General features: G+C 35.3%; 1 long non-coding RNA gene across 2 annotated transcripts; it reads left to right on the forward strand.

Moving 5' to 3' along the window:
• Positions 1–352: 352 nt before the first annotated feature.
• LOC134539161 (uncharacterized) lies at positions 353–24,551 on the forward strand. Of its 2 annotated transcripts, XR_010076275.1 has the most exons (4): positions 374–785; positions 11,308–11,510; positions 13,356–13,595; positions 20,521–24,551. It is a non-coding gene; the product is annotated as an uncharacterized LOC134539161 (long non-coding RNA). The 2 variants fall into 2 exon arrangements; XR_010076276.1 differs by having other exon boundaries at positions 353–785; positions 11,308–13,595.

Below are 24,551 nucleotides of genomic sequence, written 5' to 3' on the forward strand. Positions count from 1 at the left end.
GTGGCAGAGTACCCACGACCCAACACCAACGGCCTAGTAGCCCGCTAGCCTGGCGCCCCTCCGGACAACAAGAGCACCGCGACGCCCGTAGTGCCCGTCATGTACCCCCCGGGCCTTTCACATAGGTCGGGTGACGGCACACTTAAGGGGAGCGAATACCTTTTGTGATTGAAAAAGTTAAAATTTCTAATTTATTAAACAAATAAAATAAAAACTACATTTCCTAGGTACTGTTTAAAATGATGTATAACACTTGATATTTTGAAATATTTTTCTGGACCATAAATTTAATTAGTCATTGTGATGTTTTCATTTTTTGAGTTAGGTACTGAAGGCCTGGAACCTTACAATGTTTTTTTTTTTCACACTTCTCAATATTTTACTAAAGTGGAAACAATTTAAAAATATGTTTTCTTTTGTTTGGGAAGACAACTAATGCATTCATTATTGTGTTTATTTGTGTTGGTGTAACAGTCGTGTGTTTTATTTAATTTTATGAATATCTTGTGCTAACTGGTTAGTAGGACTACATTGTGAATTATTGTACCTGGTTACAATTATGGCAAGGATAAGGAAATTCAATCCAAAACGGACTTTCATAGGTAATCAACATACAAAGCAACAAAATCTAATAGTAGGTGTTCAGCATCAACATACACATGTTCTGTGCAAATAAGTCCAAAGAGGTCTTCTAGAGCACAAAAACTGAATCATTACAAACTTCCAAAAGATTTTAATGAAGAGACTGGTGTGAATGTCATAGTTGAATTAGAACTTATTTCTAGGTTAGTACAGTCATCAGCAGTGTAAATTTTGTGGTAGTGAAAATAGCATTATGGTGACTCGATGAATAGTTCAAACGTGTTTTGGCTCATAGAATTGTAATAAAATGTAGTATTTGTGACGAAAGTGGTCAAGGAATTAGTTCAAAGTGCATTAGAAATATGTAGCCTATGAAATAAAGGTAAATATTTACAATCGCGGTAGATGCCAAAAAAAATGCTAAAAATCTGAAAATACTTTTATTCTGTGCCCTTTCACTTCCTCTTTTCAAAACAACCGGCGGAGGTAAGAAATTCCAAATACTTTAGGAGATATAAAATTTTTAAATTTTCATCACAATACCTGTGAATTCAGGCGGCCACCATTGTTTCTTGTTTACGAGACGAGTATGATTTTTTTTTTCCGCGACGTAGGTGAACGACTACATTGTTGCTTGTTTAGGAGTATCTATTAAAATCTGAAAATACTTTTATTATAGTTATGTTATGTTAGGTTAGCTACATTAAAACACTTTAAAACACTATGGACGGTTAGTTAGGTTAGTATAGCTGCATTAAAATAAACAGAGAAATATAAATATTAATAAATAAAACCGAGGTTGGCCGAAGGTAAATGGTTCGGGTGTAATCGGGAATGGCAGAACTTTATGTGCGTCTTGATTTACCGTTCGTGAATGCCTAATTAATTAAAATGGTCGATTAGGTCAGGTCAGTTACATTATTAATACTTTCAAACTAAGCAGACATTAAAAATAATATAAATTAATTTTAATGGTTGTTTAGTTTTAAAGTATTTATAATGTAGCTGACCTGACCTAACAAACCGGGACAAAGGATGAACGGTAGGAACTCACGTAATTTTTTTACTTATTACTTGCGCAACAAATAAAACATTAAAATTTGAAAGTTAAAAACTCAGATACGTTAGAGGCGGGTACATTCCTTTGCCATTAGTAGAAAATGATGTAGTCGTTCTACCTACGTCGCGAAAATAAAAAATCATAAACGTAAACAAGCAACAATGGTCGGTTCACCTACGCGGAAAAAAATCATACTCGTCTCGTAAACAAGAAACAATGGTGGCCGCCTGAATTCATAGGTATTGTGATGAAAATCTAAAAATTCGATATCTCCTAAAGTATTTGGAATTTCTTATCTCCGTCGGTTTTAATGTAAAGAGGAAGTGAAAGAGCATATAATAAAAGTAATTTCAGATTTTTAGAATTATTTTTCGCAAATACCGCTACTCTACATGTTCAAAATTTAAAAATTCCATATCTCCTAAAGTATTTGGAATTTCTTATCTCCGCCGGTTGATTTGAAAAGAGGAAGTGAAAGAGCATAGAATAAAAGTATTTTCGGATTTTTAGCATTTTTTTTGGCATCTACCGCGATTGTAAATATTTACCGAAATAAATGTAAGATATGCATATGCAGTTTGTTCCATTGGCAGAGGTAAAGCATCTGGGAAGATTTTTTCAGTTGTAATGAATTTGTCACCACCAAATACAAAATTTGAAAAATTCAACACAAAGCTTCTTGCAACTGTTACTGAAGTTTGCTACACATCTATTAGATATCCAGCAAAAGTGGTTGTTATAGAAATTGAAGGAAAATCGGATGTGGCTGCTGCTTTTGATGGTACATGGCAAAAGCGGGGGCACACATCTATGAATGGAGTGGTGACTAGCCCATAACCTCTTTTGACACAGGCTAAGTCTCTGAGTGTTAGATTTTGAATGCTTCTCTAAATTTTGTACTGGCTGTGTTCATAAAACAGAGAAAATGGAGGAATATAAAAATGCATGTGCAGCAAATTACGAGGGCTCAAGTGGAGGTATGAAGGTTGCTGGAGTTACTACTCTATGTGCTCAATCTGATAATAAAGGTGGTCTGTGTTATGTTCAGTATTTAGGAGATGAAGATTCTGAAGGATTTGCTGCTGTTCCAGGAAACAAGCCGTATGGAAATAATATTAATATTACCAAGCTTGAATGTGTTGGGCATGTACAGAAATGTGTTGGCACCCGACTTAGACGGCTGAAAAGTGTTATGACTCACTGATGCTGAAATGGACCAGTTGCAGCGTTATTATGGCCAGTCCATTAGGAAAAATCTAACTGATATAGAAAGTACGAGGAAAGCTATTTGGGCAACCTATTTTCATAAGAAATCAACAGATGAAAACCCTCAGCATTTACTTTGTTCGTCTGGTGCAAATTCTGGTTCCAAATTCAATAGGGCCAAAGCAAAATATCAAGAAAATTAATACAGACACCAGAATTCACTGCCAGAAGCAGTTATGGATGCTATAAAACCAGTTTTCAAAGACTTATCCAATATAGACCTCTTGAAGGTGGGTCTCCATGGGAAAACTCAAAATCCAAACAAGAGTTTCAACAGCACAGTATGGCAAAGTCTTCCAAAAACCGTCGGTAAATATGTAGAGTAACGGTATATGCGAAAAAAAAATGCTAAAAATCTGAAAATACTTTTATTATAGTTATGTTATGTTAGGTTAGCTACATTAAAACACTTTAAAACACTATGGACGGTTAGTTAGGTGATTATAGCTACATTAAAATAAACAGAGAAATATAAATATTAATAAATAAACCCGAGGTTGGCCGAAGGTAAATTGTTGGCAGAACTTGATGTGCATCTTGATTTACCGTTCGTGAATGCCTAATTAATTAAAATGGTCGATTAGGTCAGGTCAGTTACATTATAAATACTTTCAAACTAAACGGACATTAAAAATAATATGAATTAATTGTAATGGTTGTTTAGTTTTAAAGTATTTATAATGTAGCTGACCTGACCTAACAAACCAGGACAAAGGATAAACAGTAGGAACTCACGTATTTTTTTTTTTTATGTATTACTTGCGCAACAATATTAAAATAACAAATAAAACATTAAAATTTGAAACGTTAAAAACTCACCTAAGTTAGAGGCGGGTAGAATTCCTTTGCCATTAATAGAAAATGATGTAGTCGTTCACCTACGTCGCCAAAAAAAATAAATCTTACTCGTAAACAAGCAACAATGATGGACGCCGCGTGAATGCTCAGGTATTGTGATGAAAATTAAAAATTCTATATCTCCTAAAGTATTTGGAATTTCTTATCTCTGCCGGGTTTAATGAAAAGAGGAAGTTAAAGAGCACAGAATAAAAGTATTTTTGGAATTTAAAAATTTTTTTTAACAAATATCGCCCAAATTAATATGAAAATTAAAAAATTCTATATCTCCTAAAGTATTTGGAATTTCTTATCTCTGCCGGGTTTATTGAAAAGAGGAAGTGAAAGACCATATAATAAAGTATTTTCAGATTTTTATCATTTTTTTTTTCGCAAATCCCGTTACTCTACGTATTTACCAAACCGTCTACATTGGGCTCCAGACCATAAAACTTGGGGTCGCTGATGCAATGGTTTTTTTCAATGAGGGTTCTGTTGCCAAAGCTAATGTTCTGGAGGGATTGAACATCAAAGCTGTGAAATTTAAGATGAATGGTCTCAAGGAAATAGGTGCAGAAAAAAGAAAAAAAGGCTGACATAGAACTTGTAGAAGAAAACAAAAAGATGAGGGTGAAAAGAAGACTGGATAAAGGAAGAGGGAAGACTGTGAAAGTTATTGTCCAGTAGGGTTTTGAAATGAAAAGGTGCACCTTCATCTTAAAAACTTTATTTTCCGAAAGTGTTGTTCTTTAATGTTAAGGTACACTATTTGAGCTATAGACTTGAACTTGGCACAAAGATTTCTTTTTACTATATAAGGCTATGTTACCAATCTTATGAAAATTAGTTTTATTTTACTATTTAAAAAAAATAATTGATTTCTGATTTAAAAAATAATTACCTACTCTAAAATTTCAGAATTTTTTTATTGGGAACTAGAGGTGCTAATTTGACTTTTCTGGTAGGGAAGGCATAATGATATTAGCTAAATAATCTGGCTAAATTGTAGGTTGATAGGACCAGTAGATTTCGAAATAACAGTACCTAAACAAAAGCACTTTTTCCATTTAAAATACTTAACCGAAAAAGGTACTTGCTCCCCTTAACATCCATAGACGACATAGACAAAGGAAAACATCCACAGGCTCGACCTTCTCTCGAGGGTGGTACACTCACATGGCTGTCAATTACTAAAGAAATAGGTAAACTCGCGTACGCGCGGTGGTGAATAATGTAATTAAGCTATGCAATGAATTTGGCAAAAATTACACCATCGTTAGGCCCGGCCACCGGGCTGATGAAAAAGGATTGGATCTTTCTTACACTATTGCGACTGAGACCGATGAACAAATCAGTGAAGCCCCTGAGCCTCCAAGGGCTCCGTGCCACGGAAGGCCGTGAGCGATTCCCACACGAAGCACGCAGAGCGCGGGAACGATTAGATAGGTTTTTTGAGCTCTACTATCACAATAAATAATTGTTGTTTTCTTAAAAATTACAATGCAAGATTAAATTTTAATTAACAATTACTTATTAAGAAAAATAAATTAAAGTCTGATAACTATTTTCGGCAGAGGGATACAAAGAGTTCCTGCAGAGGATCATGTTGTGTCACATGATACCTTGGCCGCAGGGCCATTTCACTCGGTACACTCCACTATATCGGGCTGCCCCGGGGGCGTGTTCGTCGCACTCACCCCGCAGTAAAAAATTTAATAAGTCACAAAAATAAATATTGTAAGTTTTAAAAGATGTTACACTCCTAGGATATAAACACTTACAATGAAATATTTTTCACAGTAAATTATTATGTTTATTTGGCTCAGTGGTTTGTACGTGGTTATGGATTACAAGTTTCCAGGTTTAAATCCTCTCATTTAAGAATTATTTTAAGTAGGTACATAAATTTTTACTTCATTTTAACACACTAGAGTTATAGAGGATTATATTATTGATGGTTATTTGTTCACCTAATTGTTGTAATTACTATTAGCTTGGTCATTGTTCGCTAGATGGTCTTACAACATTTATATATTTTTTACTTGTAACAAAAAATTAATCTTACAAACACAATCAAGGAGATTAATTGTGAACATGTAAATAAACATTTATATTGATACAAATTTAGTGTATATGTTTGTTTGCATGCTGTTTTTTTTTTATACAAATCTACAATTTTATTCTACACTAATAAAGTTTTGCACATTTAACCGTTTGAAACTAGAGGAATGTCACTGTCTACACATTTTAAGAAAAACTGCCTCTATTTTTACCTCTTACAGCAGAATTTTGGCATTTTGTGGTGAAATTTTTTGTAACTAACAGTTCAAAATAAGATTACTACTGTGAACATCTGATTACAAAATTAAAAAAAAACTATTCCCATGCTCCATCTTCTACCAGTAGTTCAATTTTCTGACAAATTAAAAAATATATTTTTTTTTATTCTAGTTACTCTCGTTCAAAAAAAAAATTATGTGTGTCTAAACTGCAAATGATGTTTATGTGATACTGTTTCTCATTACCGGCTTAGTACAATTTTACGTTCCAATGTTAAGAGATGAAATAAAATTACCCAGCGATGTATCATGTAATAAAGACTTTGAACAATGGTCTGTGATAATTGTGTTTTAAGCCACGTATTTGCGGACCACTCGTTGGAAAGTATCACAAGGTAGGAATAAGGTGTTTCAGTGTTTTAGGCATGTTTTCTTCCAGAAGAAGTGTTGAGGTAAATCAGAAACTTAGTATGCCTCACTGCCTGCACTATGGTGCGTAAGTAGTGGCCGTAGCGGGGAAGGAGCATATGTAGGAATACCAGCTTGGAAACATGTACCTGCTAAGAATGCTAAGATACCAAAATATTTTTGTCATGGTAAATGATCTGGGAGTTTGTTTTGGAATTTTAATTTGAGATTTTATATCAAAATTTAATAGTATAAATGTGGTAATTTTGGAGACTATTAGTTTTTGGTAAATAAGTTGAGTAAGGATTTAAATGAATGATTTTAAGCAGGGAAATACATATTTTTTAAAGAATTAATTACTTTAAAAAATAATTGTGTTATTATTGTACACTAATAAATCTTTCACTTAGAGCTACCATTTTTCAGAATTGCAGATCCTAGTTAACCTAGCAAACTTTTCACATAGTAGTGATCATTTACCATGTTACTCAGGAGTTACCATTCTTAAGAATTACAGCTGATGGAAAGGGACATGGTTAATAGTAGGACAGACAGCTTTAGAGTGCAGTTTAATTTTTTTACTTCAATTAATAATTACAAATGACAGGTCTGTAAGAAAACTTTTCTATGCAGAATTACTAGCTCACTTAATATGAAATTTATGGTAGGAAGAGGGAGTGGTGACATGGAGTACGTACCACAGGGGAGTGCCATGGGGCCCTTGCTGTTCATAATGAAATATGTCTGGGAAAGCATGATGAGTAGATTAAAATTGTTCGTAGGTGACTGTGATATACAAAACCTTGGGAGTGGAACATTTATAAGATGAAATTAGAGTGTTAGTCAAGGAATAATGGAATGGGGATAAATGTAATAAAAAAATAGATGGTTAGATTCACAAGAAATATAAACATAGACAAGCAAGTATATTACTGGAATATATTGCAGGAGATTCTGTAAGCAATAGATGATTACAAGTATCTGGGATCAACACTACAGAGAGACCTAGACTGGAAAAAAAAAAGATGCAGCGGATGGTGAAGAAGGGAGTAGGGGTCTGGGGTTAACTGCTATGACACTAAAGGAGGGAAATAAAAGTCAGTGAAAAGGCATATTCCATGCTGGTGATCCCAGATATGGAATACGACATAGGAATTTGGGACCTGTACCTGGCGAGGGACATTTAAGAGTTAGAAAGGTTCAATGCAACGTAGCGAGATAAGTGACAAATATGTGGAGGAGAAACGATGACGGAAGAAGGAAGATGCATAGACCATCAGTGATGATGATGGAGCTTGTGTGGGAGACGCTGTAAAGGAGGAGAAAGAAAAAAATGGTGAAATTGTTTAAGGTAGTTAAAGGGAGGGGATTTTGGAAAGCTGAGAGATAGGTAAAGGGCAGAGGAATCACATGTGGAAGATCCACAGGTTAGAATGCAATGGATTAGACAAAATCATATTACTGCACACAAATATGAAATTTGGTAGTTAAAGGGCCATTAAATATTCTTATAATATTTTTGGAGGATAGTCATTACCATAAAACTTGTTATATTGTATGATATTCTTAATACACTTACAGAGATTGGCTTTGTTTACTACTGCAAATGAACATAATGTGTTGACAATTAAATATCTAGCAAGGAAGCTAAATGTAATATTGAATAAAATTACTTATCAATGGTAACAAACATAAACAAATTAGCATTTAATAACACAATGTTGTGAATATTGCAAGAACAGCACGCATCACAATGTTTATCAACAACACCAGTTTAGATTTTAAAATACACATTTGAGCCTAATTTACGATTAAATAACTGACAACATAACAAAGATTAAATATATAACTCGCGGAAACACATGATACATTTAACCTGTACATAAATTACATCAGTCTATATGAATAGGAAAATTTAAGAACGTGCCATTTAGACACGTGTTTAACTTGAATTCCCGTGGCAATGTGGTCTAGCATGTACGTCTGACGCGATTGACCAATAACAGCAAAATTGCGGGATGAGATGACCTGGTATCTATTGACCTTGACCACCGACATTATTGTTTATCTGTGTTTTTTTTTTTTTTTTTGAGATCTTAGTAAATGTGTTGTATTGTTGTAATAACATAATTGTTTAAATAATGACTGTATTGAAATTGTAAGGAATTTTTAATGCTTATGTTCGTTTCATGTTTGTTGTTTCGGTAGAGTAAGTAATTGTATTACTAAATGTTTGTTTTGTTACATTGAATTTGAAGTACTTACTATTTTGAGACAGTTTCACGCGCCCCGCCTGTTCCCCCCCGGTGATAGGTGACGATCCGTAGGTTCTAGTCCCGTGCGCCGGACGGCTAATGCTCTGTCTGTCAAGGGGCGGGTGTGGGCCACATGGCTGGGGGACAGGGCACAGTGAAAAATGACGGTAAACTCAGTTTGTAATATGTTTGTTTTACTGCACATAGCAAATCTGTACACAGTGCTATTCGCGGGAAGAGCCTTTTGACGTGTGAAAGCTGAAAAATGATTCAATGCACTGTCTATTAGCGGTAAAACTTAACCCTGAAATTTGCACGAGCGACGTAGATTGTAATCCATGATGGGCAACGGGGCTCAAAAAATGTGGCCTGTAATAAAAGCACACTGACTTTGTATCCGACAGCGGGGACTCGGAAAGACGATCTGTTCACACAAAAAAACTTATTGCGTTGGACACGCAGTGTCGAGTGCACTGGTGTATTGGTTACGTATTATGCTTGACAAAGAGGCCCTGCAAGTCTGCATCCTGCAGTTACGATACACGCCCCTACTTCTAAGCCCCAAGTTTAAAACTTATTAAGAAATGTTAGTTCACACAGTCAGCCTGGAAACAGCCCAGTGCAGGTGACGTCGAAAACCTGCAGCAGGCGGCGGTGAACGAAGAGTGGTCCATGAGATATGGCCCCTCAACTACAAGATCTCTCAGTACCAGCATGCTGGGATTACAGAAATATAATCACGTTAAGCGGCTGAGTGGGTGAGCCGAGCCGAGTGGAGGCGGAGTGATTAAAACGGTTCCCGATGACTTACGGCTATTGCAGTTACGTTGGCAGGTGACGACAGGATGATGGAAGCTGGCCTCTGCACCGAGAGAGCGACGACTATGCTGGCCCCCATGCACATCACCGCGCGAGGTCAATTTACGCGTCTAAAGTGTGCGGGGAACAAAAGACATTTCAGGCCTATTCTGTAAACAGAAGCGCACAGTGGATATTAAGTTGTTTGATTGATGAAACTTAATAACACTCAAAATCCTTTAAAATTACATTCAATAATTACTTAAATTTACATCTGGCTGATTAATACACTGTGTCCCCGCATAGGAACTAAGTCTAATGTAAGCCAAAAACTTGAATTTTTTTTTCTGTGCGGAATACATGCTGTGCACTGTCTTTCCATTGAATTATTTGATTACAGCCATTGTATATTCCGTGTTTAATATGGCTGATGTTTCATGTATCCAAGTTTATTCCTGGATCTTGAAGGCTTGATCCTAATGGCATGATCCTGTGGTACATGATGCTTGCTTTTTGAGTTCAGTACATCAGAATATCCTGCATATAAAAGAAATTGCAAAGTAAGAAATAATTATGATTGTAGGTTGAAAAAAAAATAATTTTTTTTTTACTTATGATCATAATTCATTATTATATGATAATAATTTTTAATGTTCAGGATCTTTTTTCTACTGAATTAAAACAGCAAGCTTCATGTACTACAGGATCAAGCCAACAGGATCATGCCATTAGGATCCTAGGATAAACTTCAGTATATGAAACAGAACAATTATGGTAATTTTAACCCTCCATAGTTAGCTACAGTTGTGCTAAGCATTGAGATACATGATCACGGCTAAAGAATGACTGGTGGCAGCAGTGTGGAAACAGGTATCGTAATGTAAGCTTTAAACTGTTATTTTCATGAACTAGGAGGAATTATAAACCATGTTTTCAGTGTAAATTTACGCTAGTACAAGGTTAATTTAGGGACATGTGTAATGTATGAAGACCATGTTTTCAGATTTTTTCTTTCCGTTCTAAAAAGCAGCGACATCCCATAGTTACCCTTCAGTTGATTTCTTTTATACAGTTCACAAATACATATATATTAATGTTAATAAATACATGATACACACATGTCAAATTTGTGTGAAAGACACACACTTGTGCAAACTGGCATTAAATATAGACTGTACTAGGAAACACACAATTCCTGTTGTGTCTGTATGAGGGCTGTAATATGGAGGAAATACACTAATACTAATGTTGCCCACTTAAGGGGCTCGCCTCGCCAGGGGTGTATCTGTGTTAGTGAGGCGGGAATATAAGTGCGATGCTCGCCGGTGCTTCTAGCGCTGTGTCACCTCTAAGCGCAAGGCTCTGAACTGGCGCGCAGTCTTCTCGTCGTCACAGGATAACTGTGAAATTTGAGCGGTGACCGTGACATTATATTGCGGATAAATGAAGATAAAGGTGTAATGCAAGCCCCTTAAGTGCTTTCAAGGGTCTGTGTGGGTTGTTTCATGCCTAAAAATTATTCTGAGAACATGGGTTTTAGCCATTCTAACTATTCTAAAAGTACAGTTTTGAACTTTAAACCAAATTCAAAAGTACTTTTCGGTCCTCGGCAAACTCTTAAATGCTTTTCGTAAGCAGACCCCGCCCGAATACCTTGACTAGTTTAGAAATCGCGTTGTTTTTCCTGAAGCTCTGCACGCCGTGTGTGTGCCCGGGTAGGCGGGGGCCTTAAGGAATATAATAACATATTCAAAATGATGTCTTTGTAACCTGTTGTTTTCTAATTCTGTTTTAACATTTTTTTTCTTTTAAATCCCGGAAGGGAGCGGCCCTGTCTACGTCCCTGGAGGACTTCAGCGGCTACCGTGGAAGCCTCCGCCTGGAATGCCACCGGGGCCTGTCAGCCGACCTCAAGCACAGCTGTGGTCAAGTAGCACCGCGAGCTCAAGGTGAAGGACGTCCAACCAGGTTGCCAGTCGCTGAAGCGACCCACCGAGTTACGTCTCCGTCTGATGTTCCGTGATGGTTCGTTCTTTGAATGTTTCTCGCAGTAGGGAAGAATGATATAAAATGTTTTCTAATTTTAGGACATACGTCATTGCTGGTCACGCTGTGTGTCATATAGAAAATCTCAGTAACTGATCAAAAAATAGATTACTATGCAATCACTCAGCAAACAAGCCAAAGTCAGCCGATGTTACAAATTAAATGTATAGACAACACAGAGTATTCTTTGGTAGGAATAAATAAAATTAAAAAAGAACACAGCACAGGCAAATACAGTGGCCTGACGATAAGACAGTTTCAACAAGAACAGTAAATAAATAGACAAACCAAGCTCAGTCCCCACAGCAACAACAGACAAACCCAATGATGATACTTAAAAATTTAATCTGGACACCATAACAACGATAACACAGACAAACGCAGTAGATTTATTCATATCAGTTGGGGTCGCTACTTCTCTTGTGTTGTCATGTTGTAAGTCCCTATTAGATTTGAGCGGCAACTATAACATGATATAGTGGAGAAATTAAGGTAAAGGTGTAATGCAAGTCCCGTGAGTGCTTTCAAGAATCTGTACCAGATGTTGTATGTCTATAAGTTATTCTGAAAACAGAACATGTCATTTACCTTCAACTTTTCTTGAGCAGATTTTAATTCACATTTTTTTTGTGTATTTTTTCACACTGTATGTGTACCCCGGTAGGTGAGGGCCCTTAATACCAACAGTTTAAATATCTCTAAACCTTGGAAAAGAAATGTGCTTTGTATCTTACAGTTAGGTACTCAAAAGTCGAGAAGTAACAGGGAGCTATACAATGTAATTTCTTCCTTCACATCTGTGTTCAACCTATAGACGTAACATAACACTCTGGTTATGTTTTCATGGTACTGATGATTGTAATTTGTACAAACTGTACATAAAATCTTCCTTTTGGTTGGGATTGCCAGAAGTTTACGAATTCTCAAAAAAAAAAAACCATGTGTAAGTAATAGTACTCAAGGTCCTGTGAAACCCCAACAGTCAAGTCAGACTGGTTGTTACGTGTCAGTGCATGGCTGTGTCACAAGCGTAGCACAGGTGCTGGCCAGCTGCTATTTGGTGATTTGACGTCTCAGTTCCCAGAAAAATTAACATTTATCAAACAAATAAATCAAATTCAGAAGTAAGAAATTCACAGTTATAAATATTATTTAAATATACCTTTTAAAAATTATTTCACGATTTTATCATATCACTATTCACTTTCTTAAGATTTTTCTACTTCTGAATTTAATTTATTGTTATGATGTGTTAATTTTACTATTATGTGAACTTGAATCAATAATTGATATTAAATGATAGAGTTTTTATGAACAAAAAGACAAGACAATAGATCATATATTTTAGATTGAGTCCTTATTATATAAAAATTGTAGGTACTGAAATAAGAGTGTAATTTTTATGATAATAGTTTAAGGTGCACAGTAATTTTGTCTGTGTGATCAAAACGTTCTTTATTAAGATCATGTTCATCCAATGAAATTGGGGAATGTGTACTTCTTTGTTGATACACCCCTTCTAGTGGCGGATCCAGGGTTTAGTCGAATAGAGGGTTGACAGTATTTAAAACATTTGCTATTAACAAGCAAGAAACACTGAGTCATATCAACTTTTTACCCCCGTGATGAAAAAATTAACAAATTTACTATAAATTAAATGTTGCCAATGAAAATTTTCTTATTCATCACAAAACTGCATTGAAATATTAAATAATGTTTAAAGAACTCCATTAATTTTTTTTTCTTCTATAGTTTTGCGTGTTATTTACAGTAGAACCTTGTTACAGGGACTTCACTTTAAAGTATGTATGTACATATTTTCAGATTTCTACATGTTCTGCATTCAGTCCAGAACTCGTGGCGAGGTTTTGATGGAATGTTCTCGGTGGCCGTGGTCGTTGGTGGACAGGATGTATGAAACCCTGGCTTCAGGGAGGCAGGAGGCGAAGCAGCCCGGTCAGCAACGAGCAAGAACGTCTACCCTCTACCACCCGCCTACGCCAGTGACGTCACACTGCCCCGCCCGCTGAAGCCTTGACACCTTGACTCTGCCTGCCAGCAGTGGTAAGCCGCATTTCCCTCAAGTATAGAAGATAGTCATATTACGAGACAGGCTGGTAGTTTGACGTCTCAGAAGGAATACTCCCTGTAGACTCTTGAAAGCGAGTCAATGAGTAGAACTTAGCCTTGTGGCACTCAGAAGTACGAGCTGGGTAGTTGGTGATGGCGCGGTATGGTAGTTGGCACTTGTCTTAAATGTTACGCTGAAACTTAATTTATGTCCCCTGACTGACTGGCGTTTATTGTAATAACTAGGGTTATGCGAATGTTCAGTATACCGAAACCAAAATCAAAATTTTGCCACTTTCATTTTCGATTTCGTTAAGAATTTCATCTGTCGAATTTTGTTTTTAGCGAAATATTTCTAGTCAAACGAAAGTTCAATAGCTTACCGAAGTTTGTTTGTTCTAGTTGAAAAAGAACTCGTAATTTAATAAAAATGTAATATCTTTATATGTTTTGCATATGTTACTACAGCAAATTCTCTCTAGTACGTCCATCTTGTTAACGTACAATCCAGTATAACGTATAAAGCTGCCGGTCCCTTGAAACGCCATGCAAATTAATAGGCATAATAAATATATAACGTACGTTTATCAAAGCCCTGGACTGTAATTTCTCGTTAATACGTATAGTTTTGATGATATTCATACACAAAATATTAAACATTTTCTCATTTCATTCACAATTTTATAGCTTTGTTTAACGACAGGTCTTGTGTAAATTGTTTACAAACGTTTTCTTTATTTGGTTGAGTAAAATGGAAGTTGCAGTGCTGGTAACCGTGCGAATAGAATTTCATTCCTATAAAAAAAAATTCCGTTTTTTGTGTGATTGGTGTAGCAACATAAAATTTATGCGGAATAATCAAGAGTTATAAATAAAAAACGCTTAATTTTCAATTAAGAGAAACACGATTTGATTATAATATTTATCCTACAAAATGTGTATTTTCGCGTTTGAATTTGTAGCAATGGATATTGGCCGATGGCTGCCATATCTGGCTAGGTACATAAAACGTGGATTATACGATGGCGAACGACTACTAATGCGTTTTTTGTTACCGTTTGTTTTCTGTTACAATGACCTAACCTATAATTTGTTTGTAAACATCATTTCAGATTGACATCTTTCGCAATCGTACACAAATGTAATACGTATACAGATGTATACAAATGTAATACGTTAACAGATCTAGTGGCACACAGTTTCCGACGCTAGTGAACATTTTGTGACGTTTCGTGAAGCTTGTTTAATGGCGACGTGACGACGTGGATAACCTGTTTATATTTTTATATTTAGTGTATTACGGCAGCATATGTAGGTAGGCCTACCCGTAGAAGTTATGAGTACCCAAAAGCGTGTGGGTATCAGCATTGCAAAAAGTTATGAAAGACATTTCTCAAAGGAAAGTTCAAACAAACATTCTTGACTATATGAAAAAACTGTAGGTACTGTATGTTGTACAGTTGAACATTATTTTATAATTAGGTTTGAATATGTCCAGCTATTAGGGAAAAAGTACACACAAAATGCAAATTCTGCCAATTATTTATCATGGACTGGTACTGTTCCATTGCATTTCAGTGCATTTGGCATGTCTAATTCAACTGTAACAAAAGGTAGTGCAGGATTTAAATTTCTTTTTTTAATATTGTGCTGTTTAGTCTTGAAATTTAACTTTTTTTTATTTTATGTCATTAGTTCACTACTATAAATAATAATAATAATAATAATTTAGTAATTAGGCCTACAATAAAAACGCCATCAGTTTGTTGAAATTGGTGCGAAGTGACAAATTGTAACATTTCTTCTGGATGAACCCAATATAAAGTACACCTCCATTCAGTAGTGTGTAATTTTCTGGTCCCCTCAAGTACTGAATAACGGGAATTTACTTACTAATAACGTAATAACATATGCAAATCATATAAAGACATTAATTAGGAAAAAGATTTCCGTTAAGATTAATTTACGTGGTGATGAAAAAAACTCACGTTAATGAAAATACAGTAAAATCATAATGTGAACAAACATGGCCGATAAAGTAAACAAAATTCAAACGTGATTACAGTAGGTCTAGGTATCAAAACAAAATCATGCCATATTTGAAAAATTACCTGATTCATTTGCTTTGAAACAGTATTGTAGGTACTATATTCGTAAAACATACTTTCCAGAACTGTTAGTACACTATTTAGTATTTACCGTATACACATAAACACGCACGGCCAAACAAAAACATTGTCGTCTGCTTTATTTAAATTTTACATACTCTGTCCGGCATATAAAATCCTCATAATATACAGCCAATTAGACAAAAAGGTCAACAAGTCACTGCGTGTAATGACCACTCGGCAGCAACCATTTGTTATGTTTTGTTTTGACGATGTCCCTTTGCCTGGTCTACAGCTTCCTGAGCTAGCCATGTGTGACAGTGGTGCAAGATGGCGGCCGTTCCGCAGTAGTCGCATGTTTTTTCATCAGTACCATGCACGTGATTAGAAAAGCCTAATTTTAAATCTGAAACAAGTTCATGTAGCTTTAGTGCATCTCAATCTTAAACTAGAGTAACACAAGCATTTTATTGGTTCGTCATCTGTACAAAATTTCAAATGACATTTGAGGTTATATTGTATACTGCTAGCATGTCTTCAAACATGAGTTTATGAACTTGTCATTTTTAGATAGATCAAAAGGCACCAAAATGATTTATGTAATAGAATTTATTACTGAAGAGCAAATTTTGGGGCACTTTTTTTCTTTGTTAATTAAAAAATTTCGCTTAACTTTCGTTAATAATTGATTTATCTCATAGAAAAATTCATTTTTGTTTCACTTTCGCGAAACTTGATAAATTTTCTTTCACTTTTATTTTGTGTGGATGAAGTCACTTTCACACATCCCTAGTAATAACAGAATATAATGCAAGTGTTATTTATCACGACGTATGTGATAAGTAGAGGTGGACGGGATCCCGAAATTCGGGATAAAAGTCGGGAAAAAAACCATTCCCGAACTTTGGGAAAATAATTTTTTTCTTCAGGATAATACCTCGGGAAAACAAATTTTTTAATGTGACATCTAATAAATCAATGAACGCCGGCTGCACGCACGAAAAAGTGTCCCGTTATGCACATAGTCCTATTACACTGTGTCCCGTTACGCTCATTGTACGCTTGCGCCGCATCTATCTCTCTTCCACTTGATTGGAACAACCATTGATTTGACTTTTTCGAGGCACCTTAAACTTGAAACACTCCCATTTGTTTCCTACTTTTCCTATCATCATCCTATCCTTAACAGAATAACACAGATTGGAAGAAGTTAAATAGCAAACATGTATAAAAGTTATAGTTAAAATAATCTCTTCGTTAAAGTAATAAACATATTTGAATTAATGAGTGAAAATAAAATTAAATTTATCAATTAATTTGAGATTTCATTTCACTCCTTATTTGTATCCATACAAAATAGTGATAATTCAATAAAAATGATTCAATTTTATTTACAAGTTTGCAATCATTTTATCAATGCTTTGTTATGACGTTGTCACATTAAACTATTGTCCGTAAACTGACTTTACAGAGAACCATTTTTTTTTTTTTTTTTTTTAATGTTTCGTCACCCTGTCTCTAACACCTGTGCAGAAGACCTTGAGAAGCAATTTTTTTTAAATAATAAAAACCTGCGTCGTACTAATTTTTATGTATACATACGTCCAGTAACAACTGCGTGTACATTAAACGAACAAAGTACAAAAACATCACAAAAAATAAAATACATGTTATAAACATTAACGTAATTTCAACACTCTTTCATAAACATACTTTAAAATAAATCTTTGACTAAATAAAAAACTCAATGTTGAATATTATTTTTAATGCATTTATTTTTAAGTTTGGGGACTGTTAACATCTTTGCAGTATTTTTAGGTTATAATTTGTCTTGAACATTAACAAGAGCAACAATAAGCAGTGTTGCCAAATGCATAATATTTGAAACGCTAATAAACTGAAATACGCCATCTTGGTTTCACATGTTTATGCCATTATAATCGTTTTTCATAAACATCAGAGGGTTTTATGTCTTAGTAGTTGGTCATTATGTAAGAATGAAAGTGAACAATTAAAAACAAGTGGTATTTTTAAAGTACGCTGATAATTATTTCCGGTAAATTTAATTTAATAAAAAAGGGTAGTTTATACACTTGTGTGAACGATGGAGCCTGGCATTCCAGGCAGTAGCAAAAGTGAACCAGGTGTGTCTTCTGCGCCTATTTGGAAGTTCTTTAAGAAATTACCAAATAACAAGGTGCAATGTACTTTGTGACCTTCTGTCCTGAAAACAGGAATATGGTTCCACAACAGGTATGCACAAACACTAAACACAACATCCGAAGGCAAAAAATGAGTTGGCCATTCTTCAGGAAAAATCCCAAAAAAAGCCCAAGCTAGCTAATTTTGTCACCTGGGGTATTGACCACCCCAAGCAAAAGGCTTTGACAAAAGAAGTAGGTAAATGGTTTACAAATGGTTGCCATCCATACAGCATTGTTGACGAAAGAGGCCTAAAAAATGTTTTAAAATTGGCTCAGCCGCTATACAGTCTGCCATTGAGCAAAATATTCAGCAGGAAAATAATTCCAGAGTTGTACGAAGAAACTGTCAACAGTTTGAATGCTGAAATAGGCAGTGCCATTTCCACTGTGTCATCTCTAGCATTCACCACAACAGACTTGTGGTCGTCAAGAAGTAATCTTGCATTCTTGTCAATTACTATGCACTACATGGATCAAGATTTCAGTCTTCAGTCTCATTGTCTAGGTTCATTTCATTCCTCTGGTGACCACACTGCTTATGCAATATGCGAAAAATTCAAAGAATGCTTACAGAATTGGAATCTGAGTGATACATGCAACACATTGCCTGTATTTCTAGTGACTGACAATGCAAGGAACATGAAGGCTGCAGTCTCATTATTAAAACCCTTCAGTCACTTGCAATGTTTTGCACATACTTTACAGCTTGTATTGTCTGATGCAGAGAAGAGTTCCACAGAAATACAAGATTTGGTCAAAGCATGCAGATCTATAGTTGGTTACTGTAAGCATAGCACTTCAGGCATGGAGAGGCTTCATAAAATTCAAAATCAATTGAGATTGCCAGAACTTGGAGCGATTCAGGACTGCGAAACACGCTGGAATTCTGAATATCTGATGCTTGAACGGTTACTGACCATTAAGGAAGCTATTTCAAGGGACTTGCTTTCAGAAGGAAAACATGACAATCTAAGTATCTCAGAATGGAAAATGGTTGATACATATGTGAAAATTATCTAACCTCTTTATCAGAAGACAGTGTAGGTGTGTGGTGAAAGGACACCAACAAGTTCAGCTGTTATTCCAATTATTTATTTAATAACAAACAAACTGGACAAGTACTGTGCTGAAAATGAACGTGGAACTGGGAAAACATTTGGGCACAATTTGCTACTGTCACTTAAATCAAGGTATCCTGCTTACAAAACAAAGCAACCATATTTGTCGGCCATGATGCTGGATCCCAGCTTCAAGCACATTCTTCTAGACAAGCATGAGAAGGATGCAGCTATCCATTTCCTTACACAGCAGAGCCAGGCACAATCCTACAAGACTGAGCATATCCATGCCAGTAAGTAAACCATTAATAAATAACCAATTATTCCAGTAATAAAAAATTCAATTTTTTAGACTATGTTTTCAATCTGTTTTTGTTTCAGCTTCACAAAGGCCTGCTCAACAGAATCCTGGCTCTCTATGGGAGGAGTTTGGCTTGCTGGCGTCTCAAGCTCAAAAATAATGTGCTACTTTAACAAATCTCTTCGGTCAGAACTTGGACATGTACCTGTGTGAACCTGTTATAGACATAACGAAAGATCCTTGTTTGTAGTGGAAAAATAATATAACCCAATTTCCAACACTCAAAAACATTGTCTTGAGTTATCTTGGCATACCAGCAACAGAGGTTGCCAGTGAACGTTTTTTTTTTAGTGCTAGCAATATTGTCAGTGCCAAAAGAGAAAAATTAACAAGTGAACATGTTGAAGAGTTGGTGTTTCTTCATGAAAATTTAAAGTAGAGTAGGACACAAGATGTTTGTATCTATTACATTTTACGTTATTTATTATTTGTATTTGTGTGGATGGTTTATTAAAAAAAAATACTTAAAAATACGCACATTTTAAAAGTAAATATAATTTTCTGTACATCAAGTTAAGAGACAATTTACTGCTCTTGCTCCCGATCCAGATCCCGATCCCGAAAATCTGATGTATTTCCCGACCGAATCCCGTCCCGAAGTAAAAATGCTATTCCCGTCCACCTCTAGTGATAAGCTTCACTGACAAAACCTGAATTGCACTACTATTCAGGAGAGGTGGCGAGTGTCCTGTTCTTCTGCCATCTCGCTAGAGTAGACTGATGAGTGGAGTAGAAGTTCGTAGACTGTGGCGCCAACACTCTGTTCAGAGCAGTAGATCGCCGGGCGAGTCCTGGACTACTCATCACACACCGGGGGTGTGGTCTACGGTCCTGTCAGCTCTAAGAGATTTTTATAGTAAATTTATTTGTTTCTGTTTTTTTTTTTTACACTCTTTCCACGAATTACTATTTAATTTTTATTTTACAGGAGTATTAATTGGGTACAACATACAACTCATTCAGATAATTTAAATGATGAGATCTCGATTAGTATACAATATTTTGTTCCTGTAAAACACAAGAAAACATACATGAGCTAATTCTTGTTGCTTTAAGAGTGGAATCAGACAATTCATTAAAAAAAAATATACATTTTTTGAAAAGAAAAAGTTTTTTTTATAAAACCCACTTGGTTCAAACCAGCCAATCCTGACTGCTATAGTGTCACAGACATGTGTTGCTGTGCAGGTGCTGAAGGACTCGCGGCAGGAGGTGTGGAGAAGTTCAACTGCAGCTGGCAGGACTTCCGGGAGTTCCGAGAGAGACACATCTGCCCCCTGCAGCTTTCGACCGGCGGCGCAGTCCCGGGAGCAGCAGCCGGCCGCGTCACGGCACGGCTGCACGGATCCTTCTTACCGCTCGCCTGCACCGTGTGGCTCCAGCCTCTACAATGTCTGTCATTGTATTGTTTTTAATAGGAAGCATTATCCTACTGGCTTAACACTTGGTATCCTTTAAGTCCTTATTAAAATTTGTAAATTTATTAGTACATGGATATATAAGTACAGAATTGCAATGTTTGACAAGGTGCTGCAAAATATCTAGATTGAAGCAATAGCATTGGGCGGAAGGCCGGAAAGTGTGAAATGTGAGAGGTTATGTTGTTGGTTGTGCAGTAAACATGCGATGTTTGGGGCAATGAGGTTCATAACCCTTCGGATGATTAAGGACAATGTGCAATTTTTGATTCAATGCATTGCAGTCTTTTAATAATTGTAGAAATGTGAAGAAAAAAAAGTTAAACAGTGCAGTTCATTGTAAGTTTTTTGTCAGAGAAAAGCAGTTATTTTTGGTATTGAATTCAAATGTTAATTAGCTAAACTGCATTCAGGGTGGCTGAAGTGGTTGAGTGAACAGGATCACAATTCAGTGTAGAAAACTGGGTCACGAGTGATTGCAAATGAAACACTAGATTTAGAACGTAATGAACACAACTTGTGTATTCATGGAGGAGTAGAGCATATTAGTAGTGTGTTAGGAAGCAGTTAAAATTCATAAAGGCAAGAAATGGTCTGTGGAGCTAGGTTTTAGAGGAAGAAATGTTTACTTGATATCTCTTAGTTGGAATTATATTTCTCAGCACAAACCCAGTTACATATATGTGTATATACTAGCTGCAGTACCCAGCGTTGCCCGGGCTGAACACAGGGTGAAGGGGAACTGTTTAGAGATCAGATGTAGTTAGTAATTGTCTTCTTAATTTGAATGTCAAGTGTGCAAAATAATTTATATCACTTTCAGATCCCGACAGACGTTGTTCTGCCAGTTTATAGTTATTTACATGGTCTGTATGTAATCTAGACTCTATAAAGCAATATAGAAAAAAAACTGAAAAATAAGGGATTACTAATATTGAAAAGATTCCATTATCTAGCTAATGCTCGGCCCTCATTCAGTTTTGTTTTGTAATATGTTTGAAGTAGTTACACATATATAAATAACTATCCATGTCTCTAAATATATATTTATCTCTATCTACATCTATAGTCATATATATCTATGTATCTCTCTATCTGTAATTATCTATATTGTATTGGTCCGAAAATAGGCAGACCTTTTTTGCCAGTTTTGTCAACCTTGAAATCTAGGGTCGGCCTATAATGGGGCACTAGCCAAAATAGTATAATTAAACACATACATTTCAAGGAGAATCACTTATGGCATAAAAATGTTATCAGATATACAATTCATTGACCTAAAATTACACCTTACTTACGTGGAATTATTAATTTTTACAACTTAGAAATTTAGTAAACACACTTAACCCCAATAACGTATCATATTTTAAGTTAAGTACACAGATGTGGTCACTTGTAGCACATAGCTTTTGAAAGCTCGGTCTGGTTATTTTTGAACTGTATTTAACAGGCTGCAGTAATTTTATTTGCTTTTAAAATGTGGTATTTACAGTAAACAGTAAAAACAGCAATTTTGCCATACGGTTATTTACCGTAGTATGCTTTATTTACTCTTCTACCACAGGAAAAACAAAATGGCACCAGTGTTGGCAACTTGTAGTTGCGACATGAATAAACAAATACCGGTACATACCAACAGTAACAAGAACAATAAAACCTATTTGCAATATTGGCTGTTTTATGGTTGATTCATATATGTTTTACATGAAACCATTTTGGGTTTTTTACGTCAAAATTAAACGTAACGGTAAATGTTTTTACATCACAATTATTATGAACTTAGAAAATGTAGCCATTGCCGTATAAAATGTTGGCACCACTACAAAAGAATGTGAAGATAAACGGAAATATGAACTCTCAAATATTTTTGTCAGTTCAATAAATACTAACTTAGTTGAAGTGTTACTGTGGTCATATGCTGCTGATAATCATTTTGGGATTTTTACGTCAAAATTAAACGTAACAGTAAATGTTTTTACGTCACAATTTCTATGAATTTAGAAAATGTAGACATTGCCGTATAAAATGTTGGCACCACTACAAAAGAATGTGAAGATAAACGGAAATATGAACTCTCAAATATTTTTGTCAGTTCAATAAATACTAACTTAGTTGAAGTGTTACTGTGGTAATATGCTGCTGATAATCATTTGTTAGTTAAAATTTATTTTTCCCTGATTTTGAGTGTGCTGTAGAAGGGGTCGGCCTATTTTCGAGGTCGGCCTATCTTCGGACCAATACGGTATCTACATATATACCTCACACTATCTATGTATTCTATATGAGGGTACTGATTGCTTCGTTGTTAATATCACATGGGTGTTTTTTACTTGTATGGGAAAATTAAAAATGATAAGGCATCTAGTGTGTGGCAACAATAGGCAATAGGAAATAAACTCTAGCGCCTGCGGCATTGTCAACACACACTCCGTACGTGTACAGTATGTTGTATCTAACCCCCTCCAAAGCATTTGATTCTAAATTGGACTTTTAGTAAGGATCCCTAATCTTATTGATAATAAAATATAGCCTATAGCCTTCCTCGATAAATACTATCCAACAGTGAAAGAATTTTTCAAATCGGACCAGTGGTTCCTGAGATCAGCGCGTTCAAACAAACAAACAAACTCTTCAGCTTTATAATATTAGTATAGATTAGAAGTTAGAATTGTGATATTTCCAAGTGTATTCATGATATTGTCTTGTAATTATAATTTTGTAGTACATGCTATGTTTACATGAATTTGTACCCTTGTATTTCACCAACATATATGTAGCTTGCAGCCTTTGTATTGCTAGTTATGTCTTATGCCAAGGACTGCTTACAGGTGACACCCCCACATTTACCAGTATTGTTTGTGCGGGTATTTTTTTTTTTAAATTTCCTTATCTGACTTGTACAAATTAGTGCTACGGTTGTTTTATCTCGTTCAGCCCTCTCCTTCTTTGATGCTGAGTTATAAGTATGAGAAGACAGAGAGGAGACATTAATATTGTACATAACTGACATAGCAATAAGATGTGTGCATTATTAATATTACATTAAAAATTTCTTTATAATGATTTTGTGAGAGGAGTTGTTCGTTAGATTATGCATTAAGAATCGTGGTGCCACTTAGCATTGTTTTTGGTTGTATTATAAGCAAATACGTTGGGAAGGAGTAGGCTAATAAGAATTGTAATACGAAATTGTTAACACTTACCATCTTAAAATTTGGGATGAAAAAAGCAGCTCTGTACAGAAACACAAAGCTGGTTAACATAACTTTCTTGAACCACCATTGTAATTAATGTACAGTATTTTATTTAGTACAGTGAGTGTTTTCCATAAACTCATATACATGTGATGTGTTATCCAGTGTGTTGTCTTGATGTAAGTTGCTATGCTAATGCATACCATACCATGTAAATCTTGATGTAAAGCTTAATGAAATGTGTATACATATTTTCCAGATGATATATATTTTATTCCTGAAAGAGCAAAACCATTTGACTGTGACACTTTGAAGTAACATTTCCATAATATTCTGTGCCAAAAAATATTTTCTAACTAGGCACATACTATATGTAGTATGTAGTTTGTCATGACCAAATATCTCAAACTTAATACAATAATTTTTTGGTCTATGTTCATGTTTGGCTTGGTTTGAATTTTTTTGTATGAGTAATTGTGTTAATTATCAGTTTGGAGAGAAATTTTTGTGTTATTAATAACTTTAATTTTCAGAAATATACATGTATATTTATAAGTTTGTAAAAGGTGTAAATTTTGTAATTAAAAATGAAGTATTTTATTTAGAA

Source organism: Bacillus rossius, chromosome 14, assembly GCF_032445375.1.
Source record: "Bacillus rossius redtenbacheri isolate Brsri chromosome 14, Brsri_v3, whole genome shotgun sequence".
Taxonomy (NCBI): domain Eukaryota; kingdom Metazoa; phylum Arthropoda; class Insecta; order Phasmatodea; family Bacillidae; genus Bacillus; species Bacillus rossius.